Genomic DNA, 21,822 nt, shown 5'->3' with positions numbered 1-21,822 from the left:
CCATCCCAACCCTCAGCTTCCCTCAGCCCAACCCATCCCAACCCTCAGCTTCCCTCAGCCCAACCCATCCCAACCCTCAGCTTCCCTCAGCCCATCCCATCCCAACCCTCAGCTTCCCTCAGCCCATCCCATCCCAACCCTCAGCTTCCCTCAGCCCATCCCATCTATCTCTGCTGGCCACCCTCTTCGTGTTTCTACGCAACACATATCTTTCAACTATGCTGTGATGTTTACCGTACAATTTCAATCTGTCGAATCGAACAGAATCCATAGATTGCGAGTTGAAGATAAGTATTAGTATATTAGTAATTGACTGACCAGGTCTCTCCAGATCTCCTAACAGTACTATTTCTAGGGTCAATTTTAGATCAATGCTGTGCATTTTCAGCCATTCCTGAACCTGAGACCAGAAACAGGCTACCTGAGGGCAATACCAAAATAAATGGTCTATTGATTCTGTATCCTCCCAACTAAAGCTGATTTTATGTCCAAACTATTCAACATTTTGTTGGTGGGAAGAATTCTATATAATAATTTTAGCTGAAAAGCACAAAGTCTTGAATCTTGCGTTGTTTTATATATCAACTCATACACCCTGTACCATGGAAAATCTCTTCCCAACTATTTTGCAACCTGTATGGCACAGTTGTTATTCTGTTCCTCAAATGAAACTTTCCTATTTGTGCTATTTTTATTCCTCCTCCAGTTTTGATCCTTTATATTGGGCAGACAGACCAGTTCCCTGCCTCCTCCATTTTTGGGGTAATGCTGAAATCAATTGGTTGAACTCTTGGATTGAGCAGATCCGTACAATTCTGAGAACTCCATGAAGGACATAACTCTACCATTCCAACTTACAATATAATTTAAGAACAAAATACCCTTTTCAAACATCTTTCCCATAAATACAGGTATTTGATCAACCAGCACATTTGAGTTCAGCCATAGTATTTGTTCTATCTTTTCAGGGGGATGAAATTGAAATTGTAGCCAGCTCTGCAATGCTTGTTTGAAAAAGAGAGATACTTTGAAAAAAATATAATTTTCAATTAATCGAAAATGAGACATAGCGATCTGCAAAAAGGCCATTTTTAAACAATGGATGAGCTTTTCTTAGTAATTTACTTGAGAACCATTCAGGGTTCAAATAAAACTTTTGAATGAGTGAAGCCTTCAGAGAGAGGTTTAGTGCTTTTATATTTAATAATCTCATTTGACAGGGTTTTTAAACCAAGGGAAAGGAACTGTGATTAGGCAGGAAACAGGAGGAGGTGTGTCTTCTGATTGATGACTGATTGGTGACTGATTGGGGAGTGATGATTGCCACCTGTGAGGGGAGAAGGAGAGAAAATAAATACACACACAGGATACCTGTATCCGTAACACTCCCACCCTTAAAAGAGCAACCCTAGGGATTGCGACCACAGTATTTACAAAACATACCCATAAGTGGGGGATCATTCGGGATCTGTGAAATAACTGAGACCCATTCCGCTTGTGCAGATTGTTTTAGTGGTATAGTTCAGTGTATTCATTAAATAGATAGGCACATTTTGTCTGGTTTAGCGTCCCAGATAAAGCTAATCTAAGCTAGATGCCCTCAATCTCACACAAATCATCAAGGAACCCACCAGGTACAACCCTAACTCTGTAAACAAGGGCACCCTCATAGACGTCATCCTGACCAACTGGCCCTCCAAATACACCTCCGCTGTCTTCAACCAGGATCTCAGCGATCACTGCCTCATTATGCCTCATCCTGTATCCGCTACGGAGCCGCAGTCAAACGACCACCCCTCATCACTGTCAAACGCTCCCTAAAACACTTCTGTGAGCAGGCCTTTCTAATCGACCTGGCCCGGGTATCCTGGAAGGACATTGACCTCATCCCGTCAGTTGAGGATGCCTGGTCATTCTTTAAAAGTAACTTCCTCACCATTTTAGATAAGCATGCTCCGTTCAAAAAATGCAGAACTAAGAACAGATACAGCCCTTGGTTCACCCCAGACCTGACTGCCCTCGACCAGCACAAAAACATCCTGTGGCGGACTGCAATAGCATCGAATAGTCCCCGTGATATGCAACTGTTCAGGGAAGTCCGGAACCAATACACGCAGTCAGTCAGGAAAGCTAAGGCCAGCATCTTCAGACAGAAGTTTGCATCCTGTAGCTCCAACTCCAAAAAGTTCTGGGACACTGTGAAGTCAATGGAGAACAAGAGCACCTACTCCCAGCTGCCCACTGCACTGAGGCTAGGTAACACGGTCACCACCGATAAATCCATGATTATCGAAAACTTCAATAAGCATTTCTCAACGGCTGGCCATGCCTTCCGCCTGGCTACTTCGACCTCGGCCAACAGCCCCGCCCCCCCCGCTGCTCCTCGCCCAAGCCTCTCCAGGTTCTCCTCTACCCAAATCCAGATAGCAGATGTTCTGAAAGAGCTGCAAAACCTGGACCCATACAAATCAGCTGGGCTTGACAATCTGGACCCTCTATTTCTGAAACTATCCGCCACCATTGTCGCAACCCCTATTACCAGCCTGTTCAACCTCTCTTTTATATCGTCTGAGATCCCCAAGGATTGGAAAGCTGCCGCAGTCATCCCCCTCTTCAAAGGGGGAGACACCCTGGACCCAAACTGTTACAGACCTATATCCATCCTGCCCTGCCTATCTAAGGTCTTCGAAAGCCAAGTCAACAAACAGGTCACTGACCATCTCGAATCCCACTGTACCTTCTCCGCTGTGCAATCTGGTTTCCGAGCCGGTCACGGGTGCACCTCAGCCACACTCAAGGTACTAAACGATATCATAACCGCCATCGATAAAAGACAGTACTGTGCAGCCGTCTTCATCGACCTTGCCAAGGCTTTCGACTCTGTCAATCACCATATTCTTATCGGCAGACTCAGTAGCCTCGGTTTTTCGGATGACTGCCTTGCCTGGTTCACCAATTACTTTGCAGACAGAGTTCAGTGTGTCAAATCGGAGGGCATGCTGTCCGGTCCTCTGGCAGTCTCTATGGGGGGTGCCACAGGGTTCAATTCTCGGGCCGACTCTTTTCTCTGTATACATCAATGATGTTGCTCTTGCTGCGGGCGATTCCCTGATCCACCTCTACGCAGACGACACCATTCTATATACTTTCGGCCCGTCATTGGACACTGTGCTATCTAACCTCCAAACAAGCTTCAATGCCATACAACACTCCTTCCGTGGCCTCCGACTGCTCTTAAACGCTAGTAAAACCAAATGCATGCTTTTCAACCGATCGCTGCCTGCACCCGCATGCCCGCCTAGCATCACCACCCTGGATGGTTCCGACCTAGAATATGTGGACATCTATAAGTACCTAGGTGTCTGGCTAGACTGCAAACTCTCCTTCCAGACTCATATCAAACATCTCCAATCGAAAATCAAATCAAGAGTCGGCTTTCTATTCCGCAACAAAGCCTCCTTCACTCACGCCGCCAAGCTTACCCTAGTAAAACTGACTATCCTACCGATCCTCGACTTCGGCGATGTCATCTACAAAATGGCTTCCAACACTCTACTCAGCAAACTGGATGCAGTCTATCACAGTGCCATCCGTTTTGTCACTAAAGCACCTTATACCACCCACCACTGCGAATTGTATGCTCTAGTCGGCTGGCCCTCGCTACATATTCGTCGCCAGACCCACTGGCTCCAGGTCATCTACAAGTCCATGCTAGGTAAAGCTCCGCCTTATCTCAGCTCACTGGTCACGATGGCAACACCCATCCGTAGCACGCGCTCCAGCAGGTGTATCTCACTGATCATCCCTAAAGCCAACACCTCATTTGGCCGCCTTTCGTTCCAGTACTCTGCTGCCTGTGACTGGAACGAATTGCAAAAATCGCTGAAGTTGGAGACTTTTATCTCCCTCACCAACTTCAAACATCAGCTATCTGAGCAGCTAACCGATCGCTGCAGCTGTACATAGTCTATTGGTAAATAGCCCACCCATTTTCCCCTACCTCATCCCCATACTGTTTTTATTTATTTACTTTTCTGCTCTTTTGCACACCAATATCTCTACCTGTACATGACCATCTGATCATTTATCACTCCAGTGTTAATCTGCAAAATAGTAATTATTCGCCCACCTCCTCATGCCTTTTGCACACATTGTATATAGACTCCCCCTTTGTTTTCTACTGTGTTATTGACTTGTTAATTGTTTACTCCATGTGTAACTCTGTGTTGTCTGCTCATACTGCTATGCTTTATCTTGGCCAGGTCGCAGTTGTAAATGAGAACTTGTTCTCAACTAGCCTACCTGGTTAAATAAAAGTGAAATAAAAAAAATTTAAAAAATAAAAAATATTTTTTGCTCATATGATTTGAGAAACGAACCGTGAGGAGTTGGCAGCGCCATAAGTAAGTGAGTAAACTGAGATATGACTAAGGAGTTAATCAGGGCAATTTTTCCATAAATAGACAGGTATTTACCTCTCCATGGTTGCAGGATCTTAACTATTTTTACAAGTTTTCTATTGAAATTCATTGTGGAGAGCTTGTTTACATGGACACTAATGGACATGGACACTCCTCTAATGTTATTGGATCTGATTTTAATAGCTAGCATTTCGATGGCCATAACAAATAGATATGGTGACAGGGGACACCCTTGTTTAACTCCTCTTGACAATTCAAAACTCTGAGAAGTAGCAGTTATTTACCATTTTACACTTGGGGTTGCTATACATTATTTTTAACCATTTTATAAGAGAATTACCGAAATTGAAAAAGTCTAGGCATTTATAAATAAAATCCAGTCTTACTTTATCAAATGCCTTTTCAAAATCCACTATAAATACCATTCCTGGCTTCTTATGTTTCATGATGTTTATTATTTCTAGTAGTTGTCGTATATTATCTCGAATCGTCCCTGTAAAGGTGAAAGGTGCCCTGTGTGAAACATTCTATGAGAAACAGTGACATACACTCTGAATGACCTAAAAGGATAAATCCCATATTGGTCTTTACCAGTCAGGCCAACCCAAACTGTACTGTGCAGTAGGCGAATAGTGGGACTACTATTGAAACAGATAACTGAGGATGTCAACTGATTTTTACATATTTTTATTTTCCATTAGTTTCAGGTTCTCGGGTCTCACAGTCACACTTTTTTAAATAGAAAAACAACAAAATTGGATGTTCCAAGTCCATAACAATATTTAAACCACATCAGTAGACCACTTTTAATTCAACTGAACAGGCACTGTTGTTTGGTTAGCAGTGTTTCTGTAGTACAGCCACCTAGCACTGTTGTTTGGTTAGCAGTGTTTCTGTAGTAAAGCCACCTAGCACTGTTGTTTGGTTAGCAGTGTTTCTGTAGTACAGCCACCTAGCACTGTTGTTTGGTTAGCAGTGTTTCTGTAGTACAGCCACCTAGCACTGTTGTTTGGTTAGCAGTGTTTCCGTAGTACAGCCACCTAGCACTGTTGTTTGGTTAGCAGTGTTTCTGTAGTACAGCCACCTAGCCCTGTTGTTTGGTTAGCAGTGTTTCTGTAGTACAGCCACCTAGCACTGTTGTTTGGTTAGGGGTGTTTCTGTAGTACAGCCACCTAGCACTGTTGTTTGGTTAGGGGTGTTTCTGTAGTACAGCCACCTAGCACTGTTGTTTGGTTAGCGGTGTTTCTGTAGTACAGCCACCTAGCCCTGTTGTTTGGTTAGCAGTGTTTCTGTAGTACAGCCACCTAGCACTGTTGTTTGGTTAGGGGTGTTTCTGTAGTACAGCCACCTAGCACTGTTGTTTGGTTAGCAGTGTTTCTGTAGTACAGCCACCTAGCCCTGTTGTTTGGTTAGCAGTGTTTCTGTAGTACAGCCACCTAGCACTGTTGTTTGGTTAGCAGTGTTTCTGTAGTACAGCCACCAAGTGCTGTTGTTTGGTTAGCAGTGTTTCTGTAGTACAGCCACCTAGCCCTGTTGTTTGGTTAGCAGTGTTTCTGTAGTACAGCCACCTAGCACTGTTGTTTGGTTAGGGGTGTTTCTGTAGTACAGCCACCTAGCACTGTTGTTTGGTTAGGGGTGTTTCTGTAGTACAGCCACCTAGCACTGTTGTTTGGTTAGCGGTGTTTCTGAAGTACAGCCACCTAGCCCTGTTGTTTGGTTAGCAGTGTTTCCGTAGTACAGCCACCTAGCACTGTTGTTTGGTTAGGGGTGTTTCTGTAGTACAGCCACCTAGCACTGTTGTTTGGTTAGCAGTGTTTCTGTAGTACAGCCACCTAGCCCTGTTGTTTGGTTAGCAGTGTTTCTGTAGTACAGCCACCTAGCACTGTTGTTTGGTTAGCAGTGTTTCTGTAGTACAGCCACCAAGTGCTGTTGTTTGGTTAGCAGTGTTTCTGTAGTACAGCCACCAAGTGCTGTTGTTTAGTTAGCAGTGTTTCTGTAGTACAGCCACCTAGCCCTGTTGTTTGGTTAGAAGTGTTTCTGTAGTACAGCCACCTAGCACTGTTGTTTGGTTAGCAGTGTTTCTGTAGTACAGCCACCTAGCACTGTTGTTTGGTTAGCAGTGTTTCTGTAGTAAAGCCACCTAGCCCTGTTGTTTGGTTAGCAGTGTTTCTGTAGTACATCCACCAAGTGCTGTTGTTTGGTTAGCAGTGTTTCTGTAGTACAGCCACCTAGCACTGTTGTTTGGTTAGCAGTGTTTCTGTAGTACAGCCACCTAGCACTGTTGTTTAGTTAGCAGTGTTTCTGTAGTACAGCCACCAAGTGCTGTTGTTTGGTTAGCAGTGTTTCTGTAGTACAGCCACCTAGCCCTGTTGTTTGGTTAGCAGTGTTTCTGTAGTACAGCCACCTAGCACTGTTGTTTGGTTAGCAGTGTTTCTGTAGTACAGCCACCAAGTGCTGTTGTTTGGTTAGCAGTGTTTATGTAGTACAGCCACCAAGTGCTGTTGTTTAGTTAGCAGTGTTTCTGTAGTACAGCCACCTAGCCCTGTTGTTTGCTTAGCAGTGTTTCTGTAGTACAGCCACCTAGCACTGTTGTTTGGTTAGCAGTGTTTCTGTAGTACAGCCACCTAGCCCTGTTGTTTGGTTAGCAGTGTTTCTGTAGTACAGGCACCAAGTGCTGTTGTTTGGTTAGCAGTGTTTCTGTAGTACAGCCACCTAGCACTGTTGTTTGGTTAGCAGTGTTTCTGTAGTACAGCCACCTAGCACTGTTGTTTAGTTAGCAGTGTTTCTGTAGTACAGCCACCAAGTGCTGTTGTTTGGTTAGCAGTGTTTCTGTAGTACAGCCACCTAGCACTGTTGTTTGGTTAGCGGTGTTTCTGTAGTACAGCCACCTAGCACTGTTGTTTGGTTAGCAGTGTTTCTGTAGTACAGCCACCTAGCACTGTTGTTTGGTTAGCAGTGTTTCTGTAGTACAGCCACCTAGCACTGTTGTTTGGTTAGCGGTGTTTCTGTAGTACAGCCACCTAGCACTGTTGTTTGGTTAGCGGTGTTTCTGTAGTACAGCCACCTAGCACTGTTGTTTGGTTAGCAGTGTTTCTGTAGTACAGCCACCTAGCACTGTTGTTTGGTTAGCAGTGTTTCTGTAGTACAGCCACCAAGTGCTGTTGTTTGGTTAGCAGTGTTTCTGTAGTACAGCCACCAAGTGCTGTTGTTTAGTTAGCAGTGTTTCTGTAGTACAGCCACCTAGCCCTGTTGTTTGGTTAGCAGTGTTTCTGTAGTACAGCCACCTAGCACTGTTGTTTGGTTAGCAGTGTTTCTGTAGTATAGCCACCTAGCACTGTTGTTTGGTTAGCAGTGTTTCTGTAGTACAGCCACCTAGCCCTGTTGTTTGGTTAGCAGTGTTTCTGTAGTACAGCCACCAAGTGCTGTTGTTTGGTTAGCAGTGTTTCTGTAGTACAGCCACCTATCACTGTTGTTTGGTTAGCAGTGTTTCTGTAGTACAGCCACCTAGCACTGTTGTTTAGTTAGCAGTGTTTCTGTAGTACAGCCACCAAGTGCTGTTGTTTGGTTAGCAGTGTTTCCGTAGTACAGCCACCTAGCACTGTTGTTTGGTTAGGGGTGTTTCTGTAGTACAGCCACCTAGAACTGTTGTTTGGTTAGCAGTGTTTCTGTAGTACAGCCACCTAGCCCTGTTGTTTGGTTAGCAGTGTTTCTGTAGTACAGCCACCTAGCACTGTTGTTTGGTTAGCAGTGTTTCTGTAGTACAGCCACCAAGTGCTGTTGTTTGGTTAGCAGTGTTTCTGTAGTACAGCCACCAAGTGCTGTTGTTTAGTTAGCAGTGTTTCTGTAGTACAGCCACCTAGCCCTGTTGTTTGGTTAGCAGTGTTTCTGTAGTACAGCCACCTAGCACTGTTGTTTGGTTAGCAGTGTTTCTGTAGTACAGCCACCTAGCACTGTTGTTTGGTTAGCAGTGTTTCTGTAGTACAGCCACCTAGCCCTGTTGTTTGGTTAGCAGTGTTTCTGTAGTACAGGCACCAAGTGCTGTTGTTTGGTTAGCAGTGTTTCTGTAGTACAGCCACCTAGCACTGTTGTTTGGTTAGCAGTGTTTCTGTAGTACAGCCACCTAGCACTGTTGTTTAGTTAGCAGTGTTTCTGTAGTACAGCCACCAAGTGCTGTTGTTTGGTTAGCAGTGTTTCTGTAGTACAGCCACCTAGCACTGTTGTTTGGTTAGCGGTGTTTCTGTAGTACAGCCACCTAGCACTGTTGTTTGGTTAGCAGTGTTTCTGTAGTACAGCCACCTAGCACTGTTGTTTGGTTAGCAGTGTTTCTGTAGTACAGCCACCTAGCCCTGTTGTTTGGTTAGCGGTGTTTCTGTAGTACAGCCACCTAGCACTGTTGTTTGGTTAGCAGTGTTTCTGTAGTACAGCCACCTAGCACTGTTGTTTGGTTAGCAGTGTTTCTGTAGTACAGCCACCTAGCCCTGTTGTTTGGTTAGCGGTGTTTCTGTAGTACAGCCACCTAGCCCTGTTGTTTAGTTAGCAGTGTTTCTGTAGTACAGCCACCTAGCCCTGTTGTTTGGTTAGCAGTGTTTCTGTAGTACAGCCACCTAGCCCTGTTGTTTGGTTAGCAGTGTTTCTGTAGTACAGCCACCTAGCCCTGTTGTTTGGTTAGCAGTGTTTCTGTAGTACAGCCACCTAGCCCTGTTGTTTGGTTAGCAGTGTTTCTGTAGTACAGCCACCTAGCCCTGTTGTTTGGTTAGCAGTGTTTCTGTAGTACAGCCACCTAGCACTGTTGTTTGGTTAGCGGTGTTTCTGTAGTACAGCCACCTAGCCCTGTTGTTTAGTTAGCAGTGTTTCTGTAGTACAGCCACCTAGCCCTGTTGTTTAGTTAGCAGTGTTTCTGTGGTACAGCCACCTAGCACTGTTGTTTAGTTAGCAGTGTTTCTGTAGTACAGCCACCTAGCCCTGTTGTTTAGTTAGCAGTGTTTCTGTAGTACAGCCACCTAGCACTGTTGTTTGGTTAGCAGTGTTTCTGTAGTACAGCCACCTAGCCCTGTTGTTTAGTTAGCAGTGTTTCTGTAGTACAGCCACCTAGCCCTGTTGTTTGGTTAGCAGTGTTTCTGTAGTACAGCCACCTAGCACTGTTGTTTAGTTAGCAGTGTTTCTGTAGTACAGCCACCTAGCACTGTTGTTTGGTTAGCAGTGTTTCTGTAGTACAGCCACCAAGTGCTGTTGTTTGGTTAGCAGTGTTTCTGTAGCCCATGAGATGGAGTTTGTAAAACAAATGGTCACTGGATTGATGCAATTAATCACGATATCATTCTGCCATTCAGCCATAGGCTACTTTGTAGCTAGCTAACATTTAATAGAGAAGGTTTCTGGGGAAGCCTTTCCATCTACCAGAAGACAGTCTATCATTACCATGACTACATTTTTCGTGTTCCTTAATTGTTTAAAAATTGGACATTTTACTTCATATTATAAGGCCTGTCTTGCCTTGGTTCAATGTAACCGATAGCCACAATCCCACCATAGAAACATGGAGGCAATTATTTTATTTAGACTTCCTCATTATCCGGTTCAATTGGTTTTCTTCCAACTGTCTTTCATTGTCTAGCAGCCAAAGGCATTATCCCAGTTAACATCCTAGTCATATTAACAACCCATTATCCCAGTCATATTAACAACCCATTATCCCAGTGATGTTAACAAGCCATTATCCCAGTGATATTAACAACCAATTATCCTAGTCATTATCCCAGTCATATTAACAACCCATTATCCCAGCCATATAAGCAACCCATTATCCCAGTCATATTAACCCATTATCCCAGTCATATTAACAAACCATTATCTTAGTCATATTAACTTCCCATTATCCCTAGTCATTATCCCAGTCATATTAGCAACCCATTATTCCAGTCATATTAACCCATTATCCCAGTCATATTAACAACCCATTATCTTTGTCATATTAACTACCCATTATCCCAGTCATATTAACAACCCATTATCCCAGTCATTATCCAAGTCATATTAACAACCCATTATCCCAGTCATTATCCCAGTCATATTAACAACCCATTATCCCAGTCATTATCCAAGTTATTATCCCAGTCACATTAACAACCCATTATTCCAGTCACATTAACAACCCATTATCCAGGTCATATAACAACCCATTATCCCAATCATATTAACAACCCATTATCCCAGTCATTATCCATGGTCATTATCCTAGTCATATTAACAACCCATGATCCCAGTCATATTAACAACCCATTATCCCAGTCATTATCCCAGTCATATTAACAACCCATTATCCTAGTCATTATCCAAGTCATTATCCCAGTCACATTAACAACCCATTATCCCAGTCATATTAACAACCCATTATTCCAGTCACATTAATAACCCATTATCCAAGTCATAGTAACCACCCATTAGCCAAGTCATATTAACAACCCATTATCCCAGTCATATTAACAACCCATTATCCCAGTCACATTAACAACCCATTATCCCAGTCATTATCCCAGTCATATTAACAACCCATTATCCAGGTCATATAACAACCCATTATCCCAATCATATTAACAACCCATTATCCCAGTCATTATCCCAATCATATTAACAACCCATTATCCCAGTCATTATCCCAGTCATATTAACAACCTATTATCCCAGTCATATTAACAACCCATTATCCCAGTCATATTAACAACCCATTATCTTTGTCATATTAACTATCCATTATCCCAGTCATTATCCCAGTCGTATTAACAACCCATTATCCTAGTCATTATCCAAGTCATATTAACAACCCATTATCCCAGTCATTATCCCAGTCATATTAGCAACCCATTATTCCAGTCATATTAACCCATTATCCCAGTCATATTAACAACCCATTATCCCAGTCATATTAACAACCCATTATCCCAGTCATATTAACAACCCATTTTCCCAGTCATATTATCATATTAACAACCCATTATCCCAGTCATGTTAACAACCCATTATCCCAGTCATATTAACAACCCATTACCCCAGTCATATTAACAACCCATTATCCCAGTCATATTAACAACCCATTATCCCAGTCATATTAACAACCCATTACCCCAGTCATATTAACCCATTATCCCAGTCATATTAACAACCCATTATCCCAGTCATATTAACAACCCATTACTCCAGTCATAGTAACAACCCATTATCCCTGTCATTATCCCAGTCATATTAACAACCCATTATCTCAGTCATATTAACTACCCATTATCCCAGTCATTATCCCTGGTCATTATCCCAGTCATTAACAACCCAGTATCCCAGTCATATTAACATCCCATTATCCCAGTCATTATCCCAGTCATATTAACAACCCATCATCCCAGTCATTATCCCAGTCATATTAACAACCCATTATCCCAGTCATTATCCCAGTCATATTAACGACCCATGATAGTCTTTGCATCTTCACGTCTCCCCCTTTCAACATGAATCTGCTCGCCATGTGCAGTTGTGCATTTTAGAACCGTGTCTTCCTGCTAACTGCATTTAGTAACATTCCCTCATAGGTCTTCCACTGTGAGCACACTGCTGCTGATCATCATGTTTAAACTAAACATTCTGGTCTGTTCCATCAACCTTACACAGCGTGAACCTCCACTACACTACTTTGATACTGAACATGGGATCATCATCATCATCATCACTGCGGTATCAGAAGATCCCACTAGAGGTCTGTTCCATCAACCTTACACAGCGTGAACCTCCACTACACTACTTTGATACTGAACATGGGATCATCATGTACTTCACTGTGGTATCAGAAGATCCCACTAGAGGTCTGTTCCATCAACCTTACACAGCGTGAACCTCCACTACACTACTTTGATACTGAACATGGGATCATCATCATCATCACTGCGGTATCAGAAGATCCCACTAGAGGTCTGTTCCATCAACCTTACACAGCGTGAACCTCCACTACACTACTTTGATACTGAACATGGGATCATCATGTACTTCACTGCGGTATCAGAAGATCCCACTAGAGGTCTGTTCCATCAACCTTATACAGCGTGAACCTCCACTACACTACTTTGATACTGAACATGGGATCATCATCATCATCACTGCGGTATCAGAAGATCCCACTAGAGGTCTGTTCCATCAACCTTACACAGCGTGAACCTCCACTACACTACTTTGATACTGAACATGGGATCATCATGTACTTCACTGCGGTATCAGAAGATCCCACTAGAGGTCTGTTCCATCAACCTTACACAGCGTGAACCTCCACTACACTACTTTGATACTGAACATGGGATCATCATGTACTTCACTGTGGTATCAGAAGATCCCACTAGAGGTCTGTTCCATCAACCTTACACAGCGTGAACCTCCACTACACTACTTTGATACTGAACATGGGATCATCATGTACTTCACTGCGGTATCAGAAGATCCCACTAGAGGTCTGTTCCATCAACCTTACACAGCGTGAACCTCCACTACACTACTTTGATACTGAACATGGGATCATCATCATCATCACTGCGGTATCAGAAGATCCCACTAGAGGTCTGTTCCATCAACCTTATACAGCGTGAACCTCCACTACACTACTTTGATACTGAACATGGGATCATCATGTACTTCACTGTGGTATCAGAAGATCCCACTAGAGGTCTGTTCCATCAACCTTATACAGCGTGAACCTCCACTACACTACTTTGATACTGAACATGGGATCATCATCATCATCACTGCGGTATCAGAAGATCCCACTAGAGGTCTGTTCCATCAACCTTACACAGCGTGAACCTCCACTACACTACTTTGATACTGAACATGGGATCATCATCATCATCACTGCGGTATCAGAAGATCCCACTAGAGGTCTGTTCCATCAACCTTACACAGCGTGAACCTCCACTACACTACTTTGATACTGAACATGGGATCATCATGTACTTCACTGTGGTATCAGAAGATCCCACTAGAGGTCTGTTCCATCAACCTTACACAGCGTGAACCTCCACTACACTACTTTGATACTGAACATGGGATCATCATGTACTTCACTGTGGTATCAGAAGATCCCACTAGAGGTCTGTTCCATCAACCTTACACAGCGTGAACCTCCACTACACTACTTTGATACTGAACATGGGATCATCATGTACTTCACTGTGGTATCAGAAGATCCCACTAGAGGTCTGTTCCATCAACCTTACACAGCGTGAACCTCCACTACACTACTTTGATACTGAACATGGGATCATCATCATCATCACTGCGGTATCAGAAGATCCCACTAGAGGTCTGTTCCATCAACCTTACACAGCGTGAACCTCCACTACACTACTTTGATACTGAACATGGGATCATCATGTACTTCACTGCGGTATCAGAAGATCCCACTAGAGGTCTGTTCCATCAACCTTATACAGCGTGAACCTCCACTACACTACTTTGATACTGAACATGGGATCATCATCATCATCACTGCGGTATCAGAAGATCCCACTAGAGGTCTGTTCCATCAACCTTACACAGCGTGAACCTCCACTACACTACTTTGATACTGAACATGGGATCATCATGTACTTCACTGCGGTATCAGAAGATCCCACTAGAGGTCTGTTCCATCAACCTTACACAGCGTGAACCTCCACTACACTACTTTGATACTGAACATGGGATCATCATGTACTTCACTGTGGTATCAGAAGATCCCACTAGAGGTCTGTTCCATCAACCTTACACAGCGTGAACCTCCACTACACTACTTTGATACTGAACATGGGATCATCATGTACTTCACTGCGGTATCAGAAGATCCCACTAGAGGTCTGTTCCATCAACCTTACACAGCGTGAACCTCCACTACACTACTTTGATACTGAACATGGGATCATCATCATCATCACTGCGGTATCAGAAGATCCCACTAGAGGTCTGTTCCATCAACCTTATACAGCGTGAACCTCCACTACACTACTTTGATACTGAACATGGGATCATCATGTACTTCACTGTGGTATCAGAAGATCCCACTAGAGGTCTGTTCCATCAACCTTATACAGCGTGAACCTCCACTACACTACTTTGATACTGAACATGGGATCATCATCATCATCACTGCGGTATCAGAAGATCCCACTAGAGGTCTGTTCCATCAACCTTACACAGCGTGAACCTCCACTACACTACTTTGATACTGAACATGGGATCATCATCATCATCACTGCGGTATCAGAAGATCCCACTAGAGGTCTGTTCCATCAACCTTACACAGCGTGAACCTCCACTACACTACTTTGATACTGAACATGGGATCATCATGTACTTCACTGTGGTATCAGAAGATCCCACTAGAGGTCTGTTCCATCAACCTTACACAGCGTGAACCTCCACTACACTACTTTGATACTGAACATGGGATCATCATGTACTTCACTGTGGTATCAGAAGATCCCACTAGAGATCTGTTCCATCAACCTTACACAGCGTGAACCTCCACTACACTACTTTGATACTGAACATGGGATCATCATGTACTTCACTGTGGTATCAGAAGATCCCACTAGAGGTCTGTTCCATCAACCTTATACAGCGTGAACCTCCACTACACTACTTTGATACTGAACATGGGATCATCATGTACTTCACTGTGGTATCAGAAGATCCCACTAGAGGTCTGTTCCATCAACCTTATACAGCGTGAACCTCCACTACACTACTTTGATACTGAACATGGGATCATCATGTACTTCACTGTGGTATCAGAAGATCCCACTAGAGGTCTGTTCCATCAACCTTACACAGCGTGAACCTCCACTACACTACTTTGATACTGAACATGGGATCATCATCATCACTGCGGTATCAGAAGATCCCACTAGAGGTCTGTTCCATCAACCTTATACAGCGTGAACCTCCACTACACTACTTTGATACTGAACATGGGATCATCATGTACTTCACTGTGGTATCAGAAGATCCCACTAGAGGTCTGTTCCATCAACCTTACACAGCGTGAACCTCCACTACACTACTTTGATACTGAACATGGGATCATCATGTACTTCACTGTGGTATCAGAAGATCCCACTAGAGGTCTGTTCCATCAACCTTATACAGCGTGAACCTCCACTACACTACTTTGATACTGAACATGGGATCATCATGTACTTCACTGTGGTATCAGAAGATCCCACTAGAGGTCTGTTCCATCAACCTTATACAGCGTGAACCTCCACTACACTACTTTGATACTGAACATGGGATCATCATGTACTTCACTGTGGTATCAGAAGATCCCACTAGAGGTCTGTTCCATCAACCTTACACAGCGTGAACCTCCACTACACTACTTTGATACTGAACATGGGATCATCATCATCATCACTGCGGTATCAGAAGATCCCACTAGAGGTCTGTTCCATCAACCTTACACAACGTGAACCTCCACTACACTACTTTGATACTGAACATGGGATCATCATCATCATCACTGCGGTATCAGAAGATCCCACTAGAGGTCTGTTCCATCAACCTTATACAGCGTGAACCTCCACTACACTACTTTGATACTGAACATGGGATCATCATGTACTTCACTGTGGTATCAGAAGATCCCACTAGAGGTCTGTTCCATCAACCTTACACAGCGTGAACCTCCACTACACTACTTTGATACTGAACATGGGATCATCATGTACTTCACTGCGGTATCAGAAGATCCCACTAGAGGTCTGTTCCATCAACCTTATACAGCGTGAACCTCCACTACACTACTTTGATACTGAACATGGGATCATCATCATCATCACTGCGGTATCAGAAGATCCCACTAGAGGTCTGTTCCATCAACCTTATACAGCGTGAACCTCCACTACACTACTTTGATACTGAACATGGGATCATCATGTACTTCACTGCGGTATCAGAAGATCCCACTAGAGGTCTGTTCCATCAACCTTATACAGCGTGAACCTCCACTACACTACTTTGATACTGAACATGGGATCATCATCATCATCACTGCGGTATCAGAAGATCCCACTAGAGGTCTGTTCCATCAACCTTATACAGCGTGAACCTCCACTACACTACTTTGATACTGAACATGGGATCATCATGTACTTCACTGTGGTATCAGAAGATCCCACTAGAGGTCTGTTCCATCAACCTTATACAGCGTGAACCTCCACTACACTACTTTGATACTGAACATGGGATCATCATGTACTTCACTGCGGTATCAGAAGATCCCACTAGAGGTCTGTTCCATCAACCTTACACAGCGTGAACCTCCACTACACTACTTTGATACTGAACATGGGATCATCATCATCATCACTGCGGTATCAGAAGATCCCACTAGAGGTCTGTTCCATCAACCTTACACAGCGTGAACCTCCACTACACTACTTTGATACTGAACATGGGATCATCATGTACTTCACTGCGGTATCAGAAGATCCCACTAGAGGTCTGTTCCATCAACCTTATACAGCGTGAACCTCCACTACACTACTTTGATACTGAACATGGGATCATCATCATCATCACTGCGGTATCAGAAGATCCCACTAGAGGTCTGTTCCATCAACCTTACACAGCGTGAACCTCCACTACACTACTTTGATACTGAACATGGGATCATCATGTACTTCACTGCGGTATCAGAAGATCCCACTAGAGGTCTGTTCCATCAACCTTACACAGCGTGAACCTCCACTACACTACTTTGATACTGAACATGGGATCATCATGTACTTCACTGTGGTATCAGAAGATCCCACTAGAGGTCTGTTCCATCAACCTTACACAGCGTGAACCTCCACTACACTACTTTGATACTGAACATGGGATCATCATGTACTTCACTGCGGTATCAGAAGATCCCACTAGAGGTCTGTTCCATCAACCTTACACAGCGTGAACCTCCACTACACTACTTTGATACTGAACATGGGATCATCATCATCATCACTGCGGTATCAGAAGATCCCACTAGAGGTCTGTTCCATCAACCTTATACAGCGTGAACCTCCACTACACTACTTTGATACTGAACATGGGATCATCATGTACTTCACTGTGGTATCAGAAGATCCCACTAGAGGTCTGTTCCATCAACCTTATACAGCGTGAACCTCCACTACACTACTTTGATACTGAACATGGGATCATCATCATCATCACTGCGGTATCAGAAGATCCCACTAGAGGTCTGTTCCATCAACCTTACACAGCGTGAACCTCCACTACACTACTTTGATACTGAACATGGGATCATCATCATCATCACTGCGGTATCAGAAGATCCCACTAGAGGTCTGTTCCATCAACCTTACACAGCGTGAACCTCCACTACACTACTTTGATACTGAACATGGGATCATCATGTACTTCACTGTGGTATCAGAAGATCCCACTAGAGGTCTGTTCCATCAACCTTACACAGCGTGAACCTCCACTACACTACTTTGATACTGAACATGGGATCATCATGTACTTCACTGTGGTATCAGAAGATCCCACTAGAGGTCTGTTCCATCAACCTTACACAGCGTGAACCTCCACTACACTACTTTGATACTGAACATGGGATCATCATGTACTTCACTGTGGTATCAGAAGATCCCACTAGAGGTCTGTTCCATCAACCTTACACAGCGTGAACCTCCACTACACTACTTTGATACTGAACATGGGATCATCATCATCATCACTGCGGTATCAGAAGATCCCACTAGAGGTCTGTTCCATCAACCTTACACAGCGTGAACCTCCACTACACTACTTTGATACTGAACATGGGATCATCATGTACTTCACTGCGGTATCAGAAGATCCCACTAGAGGTCTGTTCCATCAACCTTATACAGCGTGAACCTCCACTACACTACTTTGATACTGAACATGGGATCATCATCATCATCACTGCGGTATCAGAAGATCCCACTAGAGGTCTGTTCCATCAACCTTACACAGCGTGAACCTCCACTACACTACTTTGATACTGAACATGGGATCATCATGTACTTCACTGCGGTATCAGAAGATCCCACTAGAGGTCTGTTCCATCAACCTTACACAGCGTGAACCTCCACTACACTACTTTGATACTGAACATGGGATCATCATGTACTTCACTGTGGTATCAGAAGATCCCACTAGAGGTCTGTTCCATCAACCTTACACAGCGTGAACCTCCACTACACTACTTTGATACTGAACATGGGATCATCATGTACTTCACTGCGGTATCAGAAGATCCCACTAGAGGTCTGTTCCATCAACCTTACACAGCGTGAACCTCCACTACACTACTTTGATACTGAACATGGGATCATCATCATCATCACTGCGGTATCAGAAGATCCCACTAGAGGTCTGTTCCATCAACCTTATACAGCGTGAACCTCCACTACACTACTTTGATACTGAACATGGGATCATCATGTACTTCACTGTGGTATCAGAAGATCCCACTAGAGGTCTGTTCCATCAACCTTATACAGCGTGAACCTCCACTACACTACTTTGATACTGAACATGGGATCATCATCATCATCACTGCGGTATCAGAAGATCCCACTAGAGGTCTGTTCCATCAACCTTACACAGCGTGAACCTCCACTACACTACTTTGATACTGAACATGGGATCATCATCATCATCACTGCGGTATCAGAAGATCCCACTAGAGGTCTGTTCCATCAACCTTACACAGCGTGAACCTCCACTACACTACTTTGATACTGAACATGGGATCATCATGTACTTCACTGTGGTATCAGAAGATCCCACTAGAGGTCTGTTCCATCAACCTTACACAGCGTGAACCTCCACTACACTACTTTGATACTGAACATGGGATCATCATGTACTTCACTGTGGTATCAGAAGATCCCACTAGAGATCTGTTCCATCAACCTTACACAGCGTGAACCTCCACTACACTACTTTGATACTGAACATGGGATCATCATGTACTTCACTGTGGTATCAGAAGATCCCACTAGAGGTCTGTTCCATCAACCTTATACAGCGTGAACCTCCACTACACTACTTTGATACTGAACATGGGATCATCATGTACTTCACTGTGGTATCAGAAGATCCCACTAGAGGTCTGTTCCATCAACCTTATACAGCGTGAACCTCCACTACACTACTTTGATACTGAACATGGGATCATCATGTACTTCACTGTGGTATCAGAAGATCCCACTAGAGGTCTGTTCCATCAACCTTACACAGCGTGAACCTCCACTACACTACTTTGATACTGAACATGGGATCATCATCATCATCACTGCGGTATCAGAAGATCCCACTAGAGGTCTGTTCCATCAACCTTATACAGCGTGAACCTCCACTACACTACTTTGATACTGAACATGGGATCATCATGTACTTCACTGTGGTATCAGAAGATCCCACTAGAGGTCTGTTCCATCAACCTTACACAGCGTGAACCTCCACTACACTACTTTGATACTGAACATGGGATCATCATGTACTTCACTGTGGTATCAGAAGATCCCACTAGAGGTCTGTTCCATCAACCTTATACAGCGTGAACCTCCACTACACTACTTTGATACTGAACATGGGATCATCATGTACTTCACTGTGGTATCAGAAGATCCCACTAGAGGTCTGTTCCATCAACCTTATACAGCGTGAACCTCCACTACACTACTTTGATACTGAACATGGGATCATCATGTACTTCACTGTGGTATCAGAAGATCCCACTAGAGGTCTGTTCCATCAACCTTACACAGCGTGAACCTCCACTACACTACTTTGATACTGAACATGGGATCATCATCATCATCACTGCGGTATCAGAAGATCCCACTAGAGGTCTGTTCCATCAACCTTACACAACGTGAACCTCCACTACACTACTTTGATACTGAACATGGGATCATCATCATCATCACTGCGGTATCAGAAGATCCCACTAGAGGTCTGTTCCATCAACCTTATACAGCGTGAACCTCCACTACACTACTTTGATACTGAACATGGGATCATCATGTACTTCACTGTGGTATCAGAAGATCCCACTAGAGGTCTGTTCCATCAACCTTACACAGCGTGAACCTCCACTACACTACTTTGATACTGAACATGGGATCATCATGTACTTCACTGCGGTATCAGAAGATCCCACTAGAGGTCTGTTCCATCAACCTTATACAGCGTGAACCTCCACTACACTACTTTGATACTGAACATGGGATCATCATCATCATCACTGCGGTATCAGAAGATCCCACTAGAGGTCTGTTCCATCAACCTTATACAGCGTGAACCTCCACTACACTACTTTGATACTGAACATGGGATCATCATGTACTTCACTGCGGTATCAGAAGATCCCACTAGAGGTCTGTTCCATCAACCTTATACAGCGTGAACCTCCACTACACTACTTTGATACTGAACATGGGATCATCATCATCATCACTGCGGTATCAGAAGATCCCACTAGAGGTCTGTTCCATCAACCTTATACAGCGTGAACCTCCACTACACTACTTTGATACTGAACATGGGATCATCATGTACTTCACTGTGGTATCAGAAGATCCCACTAGAGGTCTGTTCCATCAACCTTATACAGCGTGAACCTCCACTACACTACTTTGATACTGAACATGGGATCATCATGTACTTCACTGCGGTATCAGAAGATCCCACTAGAGGTCTGTTCCATCAACCTTACACAGCGTGAACCTCCACTACACTACTTTGATACTGAACATGGGATCATCATCATCATCACTGCGGTATCAGAAGATCCCACTAGAGGTCTGTTCCATCAACCTTACACAGCGTGAACCTCCACTACACTACTTTGATACTGAACATGGGATCATCATGTACTTCACTGCGGTATCAGAAGATCCCACTAGAGGTCTGTTCCATCAACCTTATACAGCGTGAACCTCCACTACACTACTTTGATACTGAACATGGGATCATCATCATCATCACTGCGGTATCAGAAGATCCCACTAGAGGTCTGTTCCATCAACCTTACACAGCGTGAACCTCCACTACACTACTTTGATACTGAACATGGGATCATCATCATCATCACTGCGGTATCAGAAGATCCCACTAGAGGTCTGTTCCATCAACCTTACACAGCGTGAACCTCCACTACACTACTTTGATACTGAACATGGGGATTTAGAAGTGAGTAAATACAATTGGCCACTGAAAAATAAGTAGGTATATGGAGTAGACCTAGTATAGTTTCAACTTGGCCATATACCACATCCGCCCCGAGGTGCTTATTGCTAAAATAAACTGGTTACCAACATAAAGAACATTAAACTAGTATTTTTGTGTC

This window comes from Oncorhynchus mykiss, chromosome 22 (assembly GCF_013265735.2).
Source record: "Oncorhynchus mykiss isolate Arlee chromosome 22, USDA_OmykA_1.1, whole genome shotgun sequence".
In the NCBI taxonomy this organism is placed as follows: Eukaryota; Metazoa; Chordata; class Actinopteri; order Salmoniformes; family Salmonidae; genus Oncorhynchus; species Oncorhynchus mykiss.
The sequence above is the reverse complement of the archived record's forward strand: the minus strand, read 5'-3'. Positions refer to the sequence as shown.